At 39.4% G+C, this 15,801-nt stretch overlaps 1 pseudogene; it reads right to left on the reverse strand.

Moving 5' to 3' along the window:
- Positions 1-13,058: 13,058 nt before the first annotated feature.
- Positions 13,059-13,965, reverse strand: LOC147619139 (putative HVA22-like protein g pseudogene; annotated as a pseudogene).
- Between the last annotated feature and the right edge of the window lie 1,836 nt (positions 13,966-15,801).

A 15,801-nucleotide genomic window follows, 5' to 3' on the forward strand; every position in this document is an offset into this window, starting at 1 on the left:
CCCTAATCAAACTTGTTTGTGAGGTTTGTATTCTTGGAAAAATGCAGCAAGCATCATTTCCCAAAGATGGCTCAACTAGAGTTGTCCAAAAGTTACAGCTTATACAGAGTGATGTATGTGGTCCTATGAGGACACCATCTATTGGCCTGCTACCTCTATTTTGTCATATTCATTAATGCTTATTCTAGACATACTTGGTTATATCCATTGAAATAGAAATAAGAGGTTTTATATGCCTCTAGCACTTTGATGTGGTTGAAAATGCTTCCACATATAAGATTGGTATCTTGCGTACTGATCAAGGGGGGAGTATATGTCTAAGGAGTTACACGCATGTATGGCTGATCATGGGATAAAACACCAACGTATTTTACCCTATACACCTCAGCAAAACGGTGTAGCTGAATGTAAAAATAGGTCTCCAATGGGGATGACATGTTGTATGGCCAGAAATTAGGAGTTACCTCATGGTTTCTGGCTAGAAGTAGTCATGTTTTGAACAGGTGTCCTACAAAGGCTTTGCATAAAATTATGTCTTTTGAAGCTTGGAATGGCAAAAAGCCCTTCGTGGCTTACTTACACATTTTTGGTTGTCTTATGTATGTCCTTGTTGTGCATGAGCAAATTTATAGCAAGGTTAACAACAATAAGGTTGTTCAATGTATTTTTGTGGGGTACAACTTAGAAACTAAAGGTCACCATCTCTAGCATCCTACTCTAAGAGGATTCTTGTGAGTAGAGATGTTATATTTGTGGAAGATGTAATTTAGCCCTTGCTTTCGTGTGACAAATAGCAAAATGTATATTCGTAGGACATATTTGACACTCTCCTTCCATTGTTGAATGTATGACACATTGATGTGGAGCATTTGGGTACTTAGATGAATGCTGAAAATCATCCCACACATGTTATAAAGCAACATGTTTTTCAGCCCACAGATCACTTTATTAATGAGGCAAATGTGGGTGATTTAGTTTTGATAAGGAAAAAAGAAAAATTGAGGAGTCAAAAAGTATACCAAAATGGCTAGTGCAAACACAACTTGAGTCCGAATCTCCAGGAATTGGAGGGGGATTTGGACTTAAATCCAAATCTCTAAGAATTGGAGGGAGATTTGAACTCAAGTCCCACATCTCAAAGCATAGAGAGGAGATGTGAACTTGAGTCCAAATCCCCAAGAATTGGAGGAAGATTTGGACTCGAATCTCAATCTTGAAGCATGGAGGGGAGATTTGGACTTGAGTCTACATCTCTAGGAGTTGGAGAGAGATTTGGACTTGAGTCCAAATCTTGAAGCACGGAGGGGAGATTCGGACTTGAGTCTAAATCTCTAGAAATTTGTGAGAGAGATTTGGACTCAAGTTCAAAACTCTAGGAATTTAAGGGAGATTTAAACTTAACTCCAATTCTCTAGCAATTGGAGAGGGAGATTTGGACTTGAGTCCAAATCTCTAAGTATAGAGAGCATATTTAGACTTAATTCCAAATCTCCAGGCATTGGAGAGAGAATTGGACTTAAGTCTAAATCTCTAAGCCTCCAAACGAGATTTGGACTTAAGTCTAAATCTCGAAGCCTTACAGAGACAAACCTCCAAGCCTCCCAAGGATATTTGGACTAAAGTCCAAATTTCTAAGCTTCCCATTAGAAATTTCTAAACCTCCAAGCCTCCCATTAGAAAATTACGAATTTCTACATGGTAAATTTGTACTCAAACAAATCTATAAGATTTGACTAATAATTTATGGATATATTAAGAGTATGAAACTCCATCCTAAAACAAAACTAATTTTTTAGAATCGTTCCATTCTTATGATAGGTGAAATGGCCCTTCAATTTCAAAGCGGAGAATGTGTTGATATGCTCATCAATGGAGATATAGTAGCTAGTGGGAGAGTCCTTTCAATTGAAGCAAATGATTATTGTCAAGGGGAGCTTCTTGGTCATGGCAGTGTGTTAGTTTCTATAGACAAATGCTTTAACAAGGATGTGGCCCTACCATTTCCTACAATGGATACAGTCACGATATGTGAGGCAATTGGTAGCATTGTCAAATGGGATAAGCAATGCTTGCAAAGGTCACCAAATGCATTAGAAAATTTTGAAAAGGCCATGGAATTTGTAGATGAGAAGAGCTTGGTTTCATATGATGATACTAATATTCGAGAAAGCTGGAGAGAGAAGAGTGTTTTGCTATGATCTGAGGAAAAAACTAGTTGCATTATGGAGTCATTCTTTTGGTCTTTCCATATGAGGCAGTGCTTGGAGAAGAAGATGTGGGTGTGGTTATTGAGCAGGCATGTGAAACTAGCTCCTTAACATTGCCTACAATGGAAAGTGTTAACCTTGTGAGATGGCCTATCAAAAGACTTACCTTCGAAGATGGATCACCATTATTGGATGAAAAAATGCAAGCAGAGCATATAGCCAACAATGGGTTCAATGGGAGCCTTGCTTCCTTGCCTATCAAACGGAGTTGCATTTGGTCTTTGCCTCAAAATAGATCGGGGGGACACTGAAAGAAGAGACATAACCTTGGAAGGAGAAGATTCTCTTCAACCATGATCTTGAGAGACGATGTGGACCTCACTAGTCTTCGCCCAACAAAGTGAACTTCTTCTTGAGTCCATAACAGGTAATGAAGGGAGGATTACTTGAAAATTTTAGATGGATTTCCTAATCTTTTTGTAAATAGCTAGTCACAAGTACGCCAAGTTACCTTAGTGGAGCATAAAACTGACCTCAAACCCCAAAGCAAGCTAGTAGTGGAGCGACTCAGGTGATTAGGAGTGGTGCAAGCGGAGGTTCTTAAAAGAGAGGTAACTAACTTGCTTGAAGCTGAGTTCATATTTCTTGTAGAGAATTCAGAATGGATTTCTCCAGTTGTGGTCACTCCAAAATGTTAAATTTGCAGCAATGTGATGAGCTATGGTGGATCAAATGCTAGAATCAACATCATTAGAAAAGAGATTAAATGATAATTAAGATGTGATTAGTGAGAAATTAACTGATAGCTTAATGTAGGCATGGATAATAAAAAACTAACAAATTCTCATTAGGCCAATGCCTCAATTTATAGCGTTTACATCCAATCATCTAATCCCACTGATCTCTCCTTGATTCACTCCACCTCTTTTGCTTGATTCTCTCCACCTCTTCCTAGAATATCTCCACACCTCCTAAATCTCCTCATGCTACCCTTTATTCTCTCCTAGTATATACTTCTCACCTTTTCATAGCTTCTCTCACATTTACAGATTCACTTTTATAGCCTCTTGCTAAGGGCTTGTTCTTGCACACCCCCTATTCACTTGTATATTTCAACACCTTCCCTCAAGTGAATAATCCTAGCATACCTGGACCCTATACCAAGTTTCCCTCTTACTTAATAGTCTACGAGTGCCTGAAGTCCCTAAACTCATAGTCCTTGTTGACACTCTCTCTCCCTATGTGTCCAAGGCTACTACAAGTGCCCACGACCTTGACTAAAGTGCTCACACATACATCTACCACATGGCCTACATCATCGGGGTGGCTCAAAGGTGGTTTTACTCTGTTGGGACAGGTTACATTGGATTGTGGGGTTTCTCTCCCTCTCTCTCTCAGAAGAGATGATCTGACTCCACTTCCTTTTAGGAGCCTCCATGAAGTTTTCCGATGTCGCTCCTTCTCCCTTGGGTTTGCTGTAGCATGTCTCTTGCCATGTGGCAAGTGAAGGTCCTTCCTCCTACTCTACCTCTTCCTCGTCCTCGTCCTCGTCCCTCGAGAGAATCCTCCTCGGGTGAAGAATGCATTTTCTTCTCCTGTTGTTGAGTCCATCCATTTCTTCTCTTTGACTCTGGTCTCTTGCTCTAGTAGAGCTCCTTCTATCTCGTGCAACTTCAATTCAGGTACATTCTTTAATGTTGCTACAATGTTTTTATATTCACCTTTGTCCACACTCTTCAGAAGCACTGTTAGTGCCTCATCATCTTCTACCTTTTTGCCAATGGCTAACAGTTGTTGCTTAATGCTTTTATATTTGTTCAAGTGTGTGATTAAAGGTTCACTTTCCTTCATATCCAGTTTGTAGAATTGCATTAACAGATTTATCTTTGAATTTTTTGCTTGAGTGCCAAATAATTTATTGAGTTCATCCCATGCATCTTTTGTCCATTGTATCCCTGTGATGTGATGAATGCTTTCATCACATCACAGGGATAAGTTCATCCCATGCATATTTTGCCCATTGTATCCCTGTGATGTGATGAATGCTTTCATCATTTAAACTGAGTGCGATAAGTCCTAATGCTTTCTCATTCCTGCTCTTCCACTCATTTTCCCCTCACACCTCTGGGCATTCATCTCTTCTCTCAATTAGCCCCTACATATTTTTCCTCATGATAAGTAGATACATGGTTTTTGTTTGCCATGTGTAAAACTGCTCCCCATTAAATTTGGCTATCTCTTGTGCCGTACTCATGATGATGATGTGAAGGGGGTCTTACCTCTTGATCCAATTTCAAGATTCAAGGGCAATGTCTACCCTTTTACAACTCAATCTAGTGTTTAGGTGATGATTAGAATAGATTTATTAGCATAAATTCACCAAAAATTACATTAAACCAAGGGTAACAAATCTATACGGAATGGTTGGAGTATCAAACCATTTGCAATATGAAGTTATAGGGATCTGTATATCAGATACCCAATGGTTAATTTGAACCCTCAATTGCACCAAAATACAGTGATTAGTGCTGATTAATCACTGATTCTTTGTTTTGTGTATAGAAAACAAAGTATGCGGGGAGTCCAGATTTGGGGCCTTAGAGTTCAAATGAGCTCAAATCCTTTCAAGGCCATCAATAGTAATTAGTCTAGTAGAGGATTAAGCCAAAAAACACAAGATTTGACCAAACATTAAATGTTTAATCTCTGTTTTACCAAGGTCACCTGTAGATTTGATGAGATGAAGAGCTTGGATCTCACTGTAGACTTGATCAAATAAAAAACTGTCTTCACCAACTTGTAGATCACCCTTGAAAACCCCTAGGTCCAAGAGGAATTAGAGCCATTGTACCTGGTGTAGACAAGATCTCAATTTTCTTCAGAAAAAAAGGCGCCTACAGATTTGCAAATTTTGGTAGCTACAAACAGCAGTTTGGTGCACCGATTTGATGGGCTGAATGGTGAGCAAGGTGGCTATGTTTGCCTCTAGAAGCATTTACCCTAATGTTGTTCCTGGAGGGAGATCAAGCCCCTCCACTAGCTGGGGGTCGAGAGAGCTCTTTGAAAAAGAGTAAAAAATTTAATTATCTACTGATTCTAATTAGCTAAGTGATTAGCAAGATAATGGGCTCATGAATTTGATGGATTCTAGGCTAGGCTCTGATACCATGTTAAATTTGCAGCAATGTGATGAGCTATGGTGGATCAAATGCTAGAATCAACATCATTAAAAAAAGATTAGATGATAATTAAGACGTGATTAGTGAGCAATTAGCTGATAGCTTAATGATCAAAAACCAGCAAATTCTCATTAGGCCAATGCCTCATATAGAGTTAACATCCAAGCATCTAATCCCACTGATGTCTCCTTGATTCACTCCACCTCTTTTGCTTGATTCTCTCCAACTCTTTTGCTTGATTCTCTCCAACTCTTCCCAGAATATCTCCACACCTCCTAAATCTCCTCATGCTACCCGTTATTCTCTCCTAGTAGATACTTCTCACCTTGTCACAGCTCATCTAACATTTATAGATTCTCTTTATAGCCTCTTGCTAAGGGCTTCTTCCCGCACACACCCTATTCACTTGTATATTTCAACACAAAAAAAGAGTGAAAAATGGCGTGTATGTGTGGACTTCCATCCTTTAAATGCATGCACAAAGAGGGATTATTTTCCTCTACCCTTTCAAGAGATGAGATTGTGGAGCAGGTTGTAGGCCATGAGTTATATTCAGTATATGATGGATACTGTGGATACTTTCAAATCTGAATTTGTGAAGAAGATCAAAGGAAAAACTCATTTGTCACCCCTTGGGAAGTGTATGCCTATAGGGTAATGCCATTCAGCTGACCAATGCACCAGCAACTTTTCAATGATTCATGAGTCAGGTATTTGCACCCTACTTGGGAAAGTTTATAAGGGTCTTCCTGGATGATTTTTGCATTTATTCAAGCCGCATGGATCATCTGGAAAAATTGAGGTTGGCTTTGCAAAGTGTTGATGGTACAAAAGGGTGTCTTAATCCTGGAAAATGCCACTTAGCCCAATATTCTGAAGCAGGCTAGAACAAGGAGATTTTTGCAGAACTTCTACATTTTGAGGGAGATCAAGAAGGCACAGAATTGTGTAGAGTTATGTGTTCCCAATCTCCCTTTTTTCCAGAGGGTGTGCAGGTCTATATGTGAGAACTGGAGCCTATCCGTAAGGTGCAAGAGGATAGCCTTGCTCTATCTATAGGAGGCTGTTGAACTCTCCTCTTGGATTGAACCCTCGGCAGAAGCAAAGGCTTATGAGGAAAGCTCATTCTTACTCGATTCTAGGTGACATTCTCTACAGGCAAGGTAAGGATAAGATTCTTAGAAGGGTAGTGAGCCTTGCTCTATCTATAGGAGGCTATTGAACTCTCCTCTTGGATTGAACCCTCGGCAGAAGCAAAGGCTTATGAGGAAAGCTCATTCTTACTCGATTCTAGGTGACATTCTCTACAGGCAAGGTAAGGATAAGATTCTTAGAAGGGTAGTGAGCTTGGAATAATCTAAACGGATTATGGAATTATGTCATGAATGTTCATGTCACTTTGTCTCAGCTAGCACAACTCGCAGGATCCTCAACACTAGGTATTACTGGCCTCGACTCAGCAAAGATGTCTATGAGTGGTGTCAAAGCTATGAAGTGTGCCAAGCATATGGTCGCAAATAATTGACTCTTGGACCCTTAAATCCCATTCCAGCATATGGTCCATTTGAAAGGTGACGATTAGATTTTGTGGGTTCAATTCCTCGCTCCTCACATGGAAAGTATTACGTATTGGTGGCCACAGATTATGCAACGAGATGGGCAGAGACAAAGGCCACAATCAATAATAAAGCAGGGACTATGTCATTATTTCTTAGGGAGGGGAGTACATATGTGCTCGATTTGGGTGTCCATTAGAGATTATTACAATGGAGGGAGATCTTTTAGGAATGAATTGATTGAATCTTTGATGTAGAAATTAAGAATAAATCATGCTATGTCGACTCCTTATTAGTCAATGTAATGGTTTAGTGGAAAAGATTAATAGTTTGCTTTGTGGATCTTTGTCTAAGCTAGTGGATACTATGAAGCAAAAGTGGGATGTGCATTTACCACAGGTCCTATGGGCTTATAGGACCACTCAAAAGATCTCTTTTGGTTTCACACCTTTTCAACTAGTTTATGGAGTGGAGGCTATTTTGCCAATAGAATTGGAAATCACAAGCCTCCGCACATTTTTGCACGCTTGAACAATGAAGAAACTCACTTGATAAAACTTGAGACCTTGGATGGAAAGCAGCTTCAGGCACTTCAAAATTCAGAGGTAGCACAACAATGGTGCAAAGCAAAGCATGACACTTTAACAAAAAAGAAGAAGAAGCCAGAACTCAAGGAGGGAAGCTTGGTCATGCGGTTTGATGGTGGTCGTGTGGAGAAGCGGTTAGATAAGAAGCTTCTTCAATGCTCGGAAGGCCCCTTTAGAATAAAGTAGAAGTTCATAAATAACACCTATCTTTTGGAAGATACAAATGGCTAGGAGGTTCCAGGACATGTCAATGAGTATCGGCTAAAAATCTTTTATCCTAGATCCATTTTGGCAGAAGATCCAGGAGGGGAGCTCATTAATTGACCAAGACTCAATGACTGAGCATGTAAGATTCCTCCCCAGCCTCTCAAAATGTCTAGCATCTTCTCCTGTAATCAATACCCTCTTCAGAAATATAAAAGATCTTGTCTCTACTTGTTTTGACTTAGAGAGAAAATATTCTAGAGAGAGAATATTCAGATTTTGAAAATTTTTAGATAGAAAAATTTCTCATATTATTAAAATAAATTTTCCTGAAACAGAAATTCAGAAAGAACTTTCCAATGTACAATTGGAATTAATTGGAAATGGGTATAAAGGACCTTAGCCTAAGGGTCTAGATTTTCAGAAATCTTGGATTATGGTCCAATTAAGGTTCTTATGGACCAATAAGATCAATCCATGTGTGGGGAGGAGATAAATCCAATTTTGTAAAAGAAGATACCCAAAAATGAGTAAATGCTCACATAAGGTGAAGAGTTGAATATGTACAAGGTTTATTAATAAGAAACTATGAGTAATTTTAATAATATGAGATATTTTGGGTATAATGATTCCATTTTGACACATATATAAGGAAGGGGAGTCCCTTCAATTCACATAAGATGAAGAGTTGAATATGTACAAGGTTTATTAGTAAGAAACTATGAGTGATATTAAAAATATGAGATATTTTGGGTATAATGATTCCATTTTGACACATATGTAAGGAAGGGGAGTCCCTTCAATTCTCACATAAGATGAAGAGTTGAAAATATACAAGGTTTATTAGTAAAAAACTATGAGTAATATCAAAATATGAGATATTTTGAGTATAATGATTTCATTTTTGACACATATGTAGGGAAGGGGAGGGCCTTCAATGAGGCGCCTACTTCACATGGACAAATTGAGTTTTTTATCATAAAAAATTGAGATATTTTATCTCTCCTCTCTCCTCATTCAAGTCTAGTTCCAAAAAGTTAGCTTAGCTGACCTAAAAATGGTCAAAAATTGACCAAACTGACTTGGAAAATTCTAGAATCAGTTTGTTTGGTTAGGAACTCAAATTTTCCTATAAATAGAAGCCTCCCCCTTGTTGAAAATATATAGTCTTTAAGGCATTGTTACTCTATTTCACCCAAGCCAAGAACTATGTAATTCATTAGTTTTTGACATTTCCCTCTTCCAAAGATTGGTTGGCCACTCTTGTCCAAACAAGAGTTGAACCCTCAAACCATCAAGCCAAAGGAAAGCTTTCAAAGTCATTAGTAAGTTGGTGATTCTTCTTTTCACTCATTTTATGATTTTTATGGCTTTAATGGTTCTTATGTTTTATGTCTTCTCTAAAAATGTTATACCTCATTACAAAAAGGTATTTCCCTCTCTTTTCTAACAAAACCAACCATTCTCTATCCTAGGTGAATGGTTAATTGATTAATGTCAAGTTTTTATAATGATTATTTTATTATAAAAGTATTACTTTTAGCATAATTGAATTTCATGCATAGAGGTATGCATTAAAGATGAATATTTTATTATAAAACTGTTACTTTTAGCATAATTGAATTTCATGCATAGAGGTATGCATAAAAGATGAATATTTTATTATAAAAGTGTTACTTTTAGCATAATTGAATTTCATGCATAGAGGTATGCATAAAAGATGAATATTTTATTATAAAAGTGTTACTTTTAGCATAATTGAATTTCATAGAGGTATGAAAAAAATGATTATTTTATTATAAAACTGTAAAGAAAAAAAAATGATGATTATTTTATTATAAAAATATTACTTTTATCATATTGAATTTCGTGCATAGAGGTGAAAAAAAAAATTATTATTTTATTGTAAAAATGTTACAAAAAAATGATTATTTTATTGTAAAAGTGTTACTTTTATCACATTTAAAATTTATGCATAGGAAGATGCATAAAAGATTGAATTTTAATTCAAAGTGTCATTCTCATTTAAAATGAATTTATGCATAGGAAGATGCATAAAAGATTGATTTTTATTTTGAAAGTGTTAGTCTCCTTAAATGGAATTTATGTATAATTAGATGCGTAAAGAAATCTTATATCAATATAAGAATTTCCTTGTATTTTATAAATAGATATGGGAAGGGATAGGATGTTATAAGAGATGTGATGAGATGTGATAAGATACTTATGGGATGACTTAGGATGTGATAAGATGAGTTAAGATGTGATAAGAGGTGTATGAGATGTGATAAGAGGTGTATGAGATGTGATGAGATGTGATAAGATACTTATGGGATGAGTTAGGATGTGATAAGATGAGTTAAGATGTGATAAGATACATATGGGATGAGTTAGGATGTGATAAGATGAGTTAAGATGTGATAAGATGTGTATGGGATGAGGTAAGAAGTGCATGTGATGGGATAAGATGTATATGAGATGAGTTAGGATGTGATAAGATGAATTAGGATGTGATAAGAGGTGTATGAGATGTGATAAGAGGTGTATGAGATGTGATAAGATGTGATAAGATGCATATGAGATGAGTTAGGATGTGATAAGATGAGTTAAGATATGATAAGATGTGTATGGGATGAGGTAAGAAGTATATGTGATGGGATAAGATGTATATGGGTTGTGATAAGGCGAGAATGGATGTGATTAAAAGGAATAGATGTGAAGGCGTATGTGATTACATGAATGGGAATGTAGAAATGAATGTATAAATGTGAATGTGGATGTAGAGGTAGATGTATGGGTGTGAATGAGAATGTGGATGCGGATGTATACATGTAGATGTAGAAGTATGGATGTGAATGAGAATGTGGATGTGGATGTTTACATGGAGATGCGAATGTATACATGTAGATGTAGGAGTATGGATGTGAATGAGAATGTGGATGTGGATGTATACATGAAGGTGTGGATGTATGCATGTAGATGTAGATGTATGGATGTGAATGTAAATGTGGATGTGGATGTATACTTGGAGATGTAGATGTATGCATGTAGATGTAGATGTATGGATGTGAATGAGAATGTGGATGTGGATGTATACATGGAGATGCGGATGTATACATGTAGATATAGGAGTATGGATGTGAATGAGAATGTGGATGTGGATGTATACATGGAGGTATGGATGTATGCATGCAGATGTAGATGTATGGATGTGAATGTGAATGTGGATGTGGATGTATGCATGGAGATGTGGATGTATGCATATGTGTGAATGCGGATGTGGATGTATGTATGTGGATGTGGGATTGGAGGTATGATGTGGATGTACGAACATGGAGGTGAATGTAGAATAATGAACGTGAATGTGTATGGAAAATAATGTGTCGTCGATATGAGTAAATGGATGAAAATGAATACACATTGAATGGAATGTGGATTAAGTAATGTGGATTGAGGAGGGATAATGTGGAAGGACGAGAGTTCGATATAGAAACTGTATTTTGTGACTGTTTGTAAATGACTGTTTTATGTCAAGAATGCTGGGGAAGCATTTTGACTGTCTTGTGGATTAAGGTCATGGAGACCTAACTCAACTGCTGATGGAGAGTCAATGGAGGACGTCTTGCGTAGCAAGGTCGACTGAGGTCTTGACCAGCCTCGGTTCGATTTAAATGGTGAGCTTCCAGTACGGTGGATGAGGGACCAAGGAAGTGGCCTATGAGTGAAGCGCTAGGTCACTTGCGAAGGATCCTAGAGGGTGCTGACCATACGGTGCTCGGGGTCTGGGTTGCCGAAGATACCCACACATGCGTCATGGAAGATATTGGAACAAGAGTAAGAATTGTTTTCTGAAATCGGGCATGGATCTGGTTGACTGACCTTGCTGGTCCTCAACGAATGAGTCCATGGCTCTTTTATATGGGTCTGTTGGTTGATCTTGCTGATCTTCAATGAGGATTCCATCTTGATTTGTGTAAGTGGTGTGACTAGTTTTATGTTTGCATGAACTTCCGGCTAGGGGGCCTTGGAACTCTTTTCCTTGGTACCCGGGACAAAACCTAACCAAATTCCTAATTGGATCCCATCACTACAGTGGTTGGGCGGTTGGCTAACCCATGGGACTGGATGGGGTTAGGTTGGACTGATGGATCCGTAAACCGAGACTCAATTTCTGTTATTACAATACATGAAGTAAATCTCGGATAGTAATTGTTCTATGGATAGGAATCAACGGCTGTGTCTCTTGATGGGGAAAAAAGCATTGATCCCAATGATCCAAGTGCAAGTTTCTTCCTTGATCTGATCGAGTACCTTTATAGGTGCAGTCAGATCAGTTTAATCAGTAATGGTCTTGACCACGTTAGAGTAAAAAGTTATCCTAGTGGAATCGTCTGGGCTTTCCGGATAAAGGAAGTTTTTTCGGGTTCGGTTTTGGAAAACCAACGGATTAGTCTCTTGTCCGGATATCCATGGACGAGGCCCCAAATGTGGAACCCTGTCCCGCGCGAGAAGTGCTACTTCTGCTGCTAGTACCCCGAATCCGTTGCTTGGTGGGAACAAGGATCTCACAGTTGGTAACAGAGCATTCGCTAATAAAGATCAACTGAGAAGCCAAATATGTCAAAAATTTATCAAGAATCCTAAAAAGGTTGTAATTGTGTGATATAATTCATACAAATTGATATTAGAAAACTCCATGTCTAGCAATCCAAAATCCAACCAAGTAGCTTTTTACAAAATAATATCCAAATCCCGGAAACTCTTTGTATTTTTGATGCTTTCTTATTCCAAGACTCTCCAAAACCATAAAACCTTTTTCCCCAAAGCCTTCTTGTTCCCAAAGAAACCTTAAAGGGGAAATATTTTTATTCCTAGACTATATGATTTTTGAAATCGTAGGCAACAAAAAAAAATTACTTATCTCAGAGTAAAAAAAAAGAAGCGAATTTGTGGATTTCGCTTTTCCCCATGTTCTGCTTCACTGCAGTATGCGCCAAAATCACCTTTCGTAGAGCTTTTGACATCATTTCCTTTGTATACTATGAGATTTTTGAAGAACATGCCATTGGATAGAGCTTTATTTTCTCTTTAATTCTAACCCCAAGATGCCCTAAACAGTAGCGCTCCTCACATTTTTTGAACCTCTGGTAGAATTCTTCTCTGGTTCTCTCTTCCTCCCGTTTCTGCATAATTTTTTTCTCTCCTCTCTGCATTTCTGGTTTTTTCCCATTTCTTTCCCACAAGAGAATCGGGCTCCTTCGCCTTTTGCAGCTAAAATTTCGAATTTCTCTAGTTTGAAATACACTGCGCCTCCTTATTTCTTGCTTAATACTCAAAAATTTCCTTTAAAAAAAAAACTCCTTCGCATGCCACGCAAGCCGCCACCTTGCGTCTGCGCTGCTGCCCGTGAGACCTTTGCCTCCTTGTCATGTAGCTATTTGTTGAATCCGGAAGCACGCTAACTGCCTGAGACACTGGCTGGGACTCCTCCACGTTCATCGTTTCATAAGGTGCTTCTTGTTCCTGTCTAAGGTAGGGTGGCTGAGGATATCCTGGTGCTTGCTGCGAGTAACCTTGTTGGGGTGGCTGTGCTTGGTAATGATAGCCAGCACCAACTGTTGGGTCACCCTGAGAGTGGTTTTCCATCGGCACTACAGGCGCAGATGTGTAGTTTGTTACTGGTGATGGTGATTGGTGGCCTGATGGTGGCTGTTGGAAGCCAAGGGGCGGCTGAATTTGAGAGACATCCGAGCCTTGTTCAGGTCTTGAAGAAGGCGCCTGTGATGCCACATATTGAAGAAATTCCATGATCCGAGACTGGGCATATACTGAACCCCTCTGCCAATAATGAGATACCAAATCACCTATTCTTGTTGTCAGCTCATTCAAGTTGCGGTCAATGTCCCCCTCATGGGTGACCACCAATGGGTGACCACCAAAGGCCTCAAAAACGTTGAATAAACATAAGTAGTTCCCATTGTCTTTGGATACCACAGATAAACAATAAACGCAAGTTTGGCCTCACTATACAAAGGTAGCCATGATATGTACAAAGGCATCCCCCAGTCTCTCCAGGGACAGTGACAATTGCCATAATCATCCAATATTGACACCAAAATCGGAGTTGCTCCACATTAGGCCTGTTCATCTCCATGCATTTGAAGCATTTGTATGCTGGATAGACGTAGCCCACAACCATAATCAAAGCTCGGGTGAAGAGAGAGCCCATCATTTTGGCTACGAAAAAAGGCCTCCCTGTTCTGCTCATTTCGAGTAAGAACAAAAATCATGGCATTCCAAGACACGATATCTTGAAAAGGCATTCTTTCAAAACCAATCCTTGCATCATACATGCTCTCACATTTCCCATACATGTTGAGAGGAGTGTTCCCTACTACAAGGTCTAAAACTCCATGATTCACACCATACTTATGTACAGAGGCTTCGAGACCTGGCTCAGCCTCAGGTTGTCTTATTGAACCTCATTTACAATATGAACATATGTACTTAGGCATCATATAATGACTCAGAATCATGGCACTTAATCCCATGCATCTGGATTTACATTTAATGGCCTCTTATGCATGGTTTCACACCATAGACGTGCCATGGCACGACATCTACCCCCTCTAAATAGCTGTCGTGATGTGGGCGGTATCGCTGGGAAAGTGCGAGACTTCTGGCTGTGAGAGTAGCTTCAAATCCCAGCAAGGAAACAAAACATATAACTCTTCAAGGGGAACCACCAGCAGTTTCACTATGAGTTTAATTATAAAAAATTTTCATATTCTTGGAAATGATAAGAAACCACATGCCCCCCCACACACAGAAAGAGAGAGCCCACACACACACACACACACACACACAGGGAGAGAGCCCCCCCCACACACAGAGAGAGCCCACACACACACACACACACACACACACACAGGGAGAGAGCCCCCCCCACACACAGATATAGCCCCACACACAACCCCTCTCTCTCTCACACACACACACACACAGCCCACACACAGAGAGCCCCCTCTTACCCCTCCCAAGGCGGTCACACCCCCCCACACTCTGGTTGCAATCCGGCGACTTCACGTTCCGTTACCACCACAAGGCGCTTCCTCACTGTGTGTGCCACCACAAGGCGCTTCTTCCGTGTATACCTGCAGCTGTGCACAGCTTGTTAGCGTCCGAGAAGTCCCCCCTCGGCCAGCTCCGCCTCTAACTCTTTTAGAACCTGTGTCACCCAGCTCCTCGTGGTTGCCATATGGTTTCTATATTCATTTGATGCATGCGTTCTTATCCATTTGTCCATGCGCTGTCTTTTGCCATCCGGGATCCATCACATATCACATTATGTACACATCATCTACATACATACCATGCTTTAATGGGGCCATGGATTCATCTCACATATAGCCCCTTCTGGGGTGAAAACATTCATGTTTTCACATTCTCTTTATGTTTCAAACTCTCTCTCTTCACACTAACCCTCCTATACAGCTCTATTTAAATCAAGAACATCATCTAGCACCTCATCACCCACCTGGGTCAAAGGGGTACAACACCCTCTTCCATCCCTCTATTACATCATCCAACAAGCCATCCATAGCATTATCCTCACCACCATCCATACACTACTCCAGTGCATCATCCAACAAGTTATCCACATCATTATCCTCACACCATCCATACACTGTGGCACTTAATCCCATGCATTTGGATTTGCATTTAATGGCCTCACATGCATGGTTTCACACCATAGACGTGCCATGGCACGACATCCACCCCCTCTAAACCTGTACATCCTCCGGTATGTGCCAAGTCATCATCAAGATCCACATATATCTGAATGTCATCTTCATACATTAATCAGCAAAAAGAACCTGTCATCTGGCCAACCCCCATGTTTGGAACACTTTAAAGTGTTTCAAACCAAGCTTTGGTATCCATAAATATCAAACAAGTAAAAAAAACAAAGCCTTCATGATTATCCACCATTGTTCTGCATTCAATCCCCAAATACATTTGTCATGGTTGCCAACAATCCATATACCACGATCAAATACCCACTTGC

Source organism: Cibotium barometz, chromosome 34, assembly GCF_041138505.1.
Source record: "Cibotium barometz isolate CiBa-2024 chromosome 34, ASM4113850v1, whole genome shotgun sequence".
Classification (NCBI taxonomy): Eukaryota; Viridiplantae; Streptophyta; class Polypodiopsida; order Cyatheales; family Cibotiaceae; genus Cibotium; species Cibotium barometz.